Source organism: Pinus tabuliformis, chromosome 9 (assembly GCF_031772625.1).
Source record: "Pinus tabuliformis cultivar Carrire ecotype Pingquan chromosome 9, CPIR1, whole genome shotgun sequence".
NCBI lineage: Eukaryota > Viridiplantae > Streptophyta > Pinopsida > Pinales > Pinaceae > Pinus > Pinus tabuliformis.
The window spans coordinates 1,199,861,891-1,199,866,701 of record NC_142307.1 but is presented as its reverse complement, the minus strand read 5'-3'; positions in this window follow the sequence as shown (position 1 = coordinate 1,199,866,701).

Here is a 4,811-nt window from a genome sequence, read left to right as displayed (position 1 = left end):
GCAATTGTATGTCATGGATAAACCATCCAAATGGGAGGACTACCTACATTTGGTAGAGTTTGTGTACAATAATGAATATTAGGCTTGATTAAAGATGAGTCCATTTGAAGCATTATACGACAGGAGATGCCATACTCCTATGAGTTGGAGAAATATGGTATATAGAGTCATGGTTGGTCTAAAATTTCTCAAAGAAATGGAAGAGAAGGATGTGAGAATTAACCAAAATATTAGGGCTTCCCAAGACAGGAAGAATAGTTATGTGAGTAAGAATAGGGTTCACAAAGAATTCAAAGTTGGAGATCATGTGTTTTTAAAATTTATACCACAAAAGAGCTCATTAAAGCTAGGAGGTTGTCCAGTATTAGAAAAACGTCATTGTGGACCATTCGAGATCCTTGAGAGGAACAATCTAGCTGCATATAGACTTGTTTTTCCTGTAGCCATGCATGTTCATGATGTATTTCATGTGTCCTTGATTAAAAAGTATCTTCATACTATTGATCACATGATCGATTAGCATATGATCCAGGTGGACCCAAAGGATGATTTTCAAGTACAACCCATATAAAGTTTGGAGAAGATGGTCAAGGTGCTTAAGAATCAAATTGCCAGCATGGTGAAGGTACAATGGGCCCTGTTCAATCATGATGAGGCCACATGGGAGAAGGAAGATTTAATGAGGGAAGACTACCCTCATCTTTTTTACTGATGTACTATATATACATGTATATATGTTGCATTGAGGAGAGTGCATAAAATAAAGTGGGAAGGAATGTAATACCATTGTCAGTTTATGATGTAAATTTATGCACCTTGATATTAGGCTAGTGAGTTATAGTCCTTTTTGCGGGCTTGCATGCATATTTATTTTATTTTTATTTTAAGGGCAACATGCCTAGGTGGCATATATGTTGGTTTTGGTTAAGTGGCTAGAGGGCCAAGATTGTAAATACGATGTAATTGATGTACATATGTTTTACAATAATATAAAATAGTCTAGTTGTAGATCCCACTCTATAGTAAGAGTATGGGGGGTTGTTGAACTCCACGGTGATAAGAAATGGTGTGTTGATGATGAGGACACATGGGGCTCATGTGGCTTCATGGTGTGCCACATGGATTAGAGAGACGATGCAGTGATATAGAGTATATATTGGATGGATTAGAATGATCATGATCATTTTGATTTTACTATGAGGAGGTTTATGGTTGGATGTTGGTTCTGAGCAACCAGTTTGTGAGACCAGATATTAGGCTTTGGACTAGGTAGGAATTGTTTCATTTTATGGCCTATATGGTACCTGGAAACCTTAGAGAAATATGTGCTCTTGAAATCATAGAGTTGAGACATTCCTGGCTAGCCATAAGGCACCATTTGGGCGTAGGTTTAGGGAAGAAGAGTCGGTGGTTGGAATCATGATTATTGGGTTAGTAACTTGGCCACAAATATGTTGTGTTTTTAGTTTACCATTTTCTGTGGATTTTTATCCCTTGCTAAGGGGTGAACCATTGTAACATCCCTGGTGAAGATTCCATGTAATAAAAATTAATAAAGGAAAAATAATAACCACAGTTATGGGACATATATTCCAAGCTTAATGTTGAGAAAGACATCCTAGTGTGGGTGTTAATTTGGTTTATTATGGCTAAGGAAATTGGAAAAGGCAATGACAAAGGCTTTGGAAAGGAAAAATGACATTAATTGGAATTCTATTTATGAAAATAATGGAAATTAGGAGTAAAGGGAGGTGAAAGGTCATAGGTTGCATGTGAGGACAAAAATAAAGGAAAATAATGGAAAATGAATAAAATAGAGGCCTCATTAATAAAAAGGCTTATGAGGATTAGTTGGTAGCTTCTCTCAGTTTAACCTTTTGTCAATTTAGTTTTGGAGCTCTCTCTTTATTATCTCTCTCTCTCGCTCTTGGATACTTTGGGTTTTCATGGAGCACTTCAAAATTGGATCAAGAAAAGCAAAGAACACAAGAGGAAGCAAAGATCAAACAAGGAGGAGCAGGATCTAATAGCTATAGCGGGATTATTTTTAGGTATCAATTTTCATGTGTGATTTCCTTGCTAGATTTAGCATTCATGGTTATGCATGTGTGTTCTTGGTTCTATTGTTGTCATGGGCATGGGTTTTTCTAGGTGTGACAGTGTTTATCATCCTAGCCTTCCATTTCCGGATAACCATGGTGTGTTGGGTTCTTTTTTATGTGGTTGAGCTAGATTGTCGGATAGACTCAAAGCTGAGTGGAGTGGTCCCAGGATTATTCAGAAGGCCTAGGAATCAAAGGATGGGATACACATAAAGCCTAAATGTGAACACTTCGATTGAGTCTAGGAATCCCTTGACCAGTGAATGGTGGGATACACAGTAAATCTCAGTATTAAGTACCCTTGATTGGGCCTAGGAATCCTGGGATGGGATACAGTGTAAAGCCTAGAGGGTGGAGACCTCGTAGGCCTAGGAATCCCTTGACCGGTAATGGTGGGATACACGGTAAAGCTGAGAGGTTGGGATGGACAAATCCCTCACGGTGTAGGTGGTAAGATCCAGTGGCATCCATGCCTATTTTTGGCCTAGTGATCTTATGAGGATTGCGGTAAAGCCTGGTATTGTATGTTTACTGTTTATGGCCTAGTGGTCCGATGCGTATTGCAGTAAAGCCTGCTTCTATTGTTGAGGGTGAGGTGGTGTAGCCTCAGGAATCCCTAGTTGATTTTGGTTATAAGTCCCACATTCATGCTTGGAATATGGCACGGGGGTGATTGGTTGAAAGAAAGATTTGGTTTAGCCAATCTATGGTCGGGTGGTACGTGGAAGTCCCAAAATTGGTTGGCCTAATTATTCATTAATAAGAACTATTTCTCCTTGGTATTTTATGAGCAAATGTACTGGTTCATATGAGGCATTTATGCCTGATGTATCCTTGTTATTTATGTTGTTTATATGCTGGTTATGAGCATGTTTTATGACAGTGATGATGTATGGATATCATCATGTTTTTATTTGTAAATGAATGTACAATGAATATCTGACCTAATAGATGATAATTCAGCTAATGTGATAAGGTATCGATGATTCTTAGTGATTATTAGATAAGTATGAGACCCCTATGCTCATATCTATTGTTATGACCTGTAGAATGCATATTTGTGACATGTTTGACGAAATGCCTGTCATGGCTAGTAGGGGTCCAACCAAGTCTTTGTTCAATTATTTTCATTTGTATAATTTTTTTGATGTTACTTTTCATTCCTAAAAGATTCATGGAGTTTTGGGTAGTGGATTGAGTCCTGACCCTGAAAAAGTGGCACAAAATTTGGGGTTGCAAGCTCAGAACTAGCTGAAAAAGACCCTAGTCGCTTGCATGCCCATGCTATGAGAGCGACTGGAGGGCCCTAGTCACATGGATGCCCATGTCATGAGAGCGATTGAGGCTCTAGGGTAGTGAAGCATCAAGTTGTTGTAGGGGTTGATTACCTAGAAAGGTTTGGTGGCTGCTGTAGGTTCTGTGGTATGTGAAGAATGTCAAATTGGTTGTGTTGTGTCAGTTCCACTTCCTTAACTATACATGAGGAGTTGAATCATATTGTAGTAGCCTATTGTCACATGTTTACCCCAATGGGTCAGTTAACTTGGGTAAATGTGGGAGGATGGTGTTACATAGTGGTATCAGAGCATGGTTGACCCCTTGGATTGGATGGGTGGTGTGTGTTGGTCATGCATTCATGTCAGTTGCATATGTGTTACTTATACTTATAGCTTATGTTCTTGTTGCATATGTATGGTGTTGGTTATGGTTGCAATGATGTCACCATGCGAAAATGGGTGGTGTGTTTTTGGATGTGTTTATCATGAGCATAGGTTAGTTATGCATTGGTTATGCATGTCAGTATTTGTATGTATTGTGTATGCATGCAGGTAGATCACCAGACATATATCATTGAGATGGATGGTAAGCTTTGTGATCAATTTGTTTCTATTTTGATTGACCCTAGATCTAATTATAGTTATATTAGTCCTAACTTGGTGGATAAGTATGGTTAGAATAAAGAAGTGCATGCATAATCTTGGTTAGTATAGATGGAAATAGGTACAAAGAAGAGAGTTCATCATCGGGTAAGAGCTTGTGCATTTGAACTGAATGGTATGCCTACATCAACACATTTAAATGTATTTCCATTGGAATCATAAATTATGTTGTTGGGTATGGACTGGTTGTACCTTCATAGGACCAAGGTAGATTGTTATGACAAATCCATTGAATACTTGGATGACAATGGAGAGAAGATAATATTACAAGGTAAGAAGAAGGCAACATCAGCTAGGATGATGAAAACTATGCAGGAAAAGCATAGTTGCAGAAAAGTGTGTGTATTATTTTCAATACATATCTCTAGTGAAAAAGGTAAGGAGGATGAGGATGTAGAGGTATTGAGTAGGTACCCAGTTTTACAATAGTTTCAGGATTTGTTTCCTCATAAAGAAGTGGAATTTCCTATTGATTTGGTACTAGGGGCAACACCAGCAGCAAAGGCACCTTACAGGATGAGAACTCTAGAGTTGGTAGAGTTGAAGTTAAAATTGAAGGAAATACTTGACAAGGGATATATTAGGCCAAGTGTATCACCTTTGGGTGCACTGGTATTGTTTGTGAAGAAGAACAATGGTACTCTTAGGTTATCCATTGATTACAGGAAATTGAATAAGGTGACCATCAAGAACAGGTATCCGTTGTCGAGGATTGATGATTCGTTTGATCAAAGATTGATCTAAGATCCAGATACCATTAGGTACACAT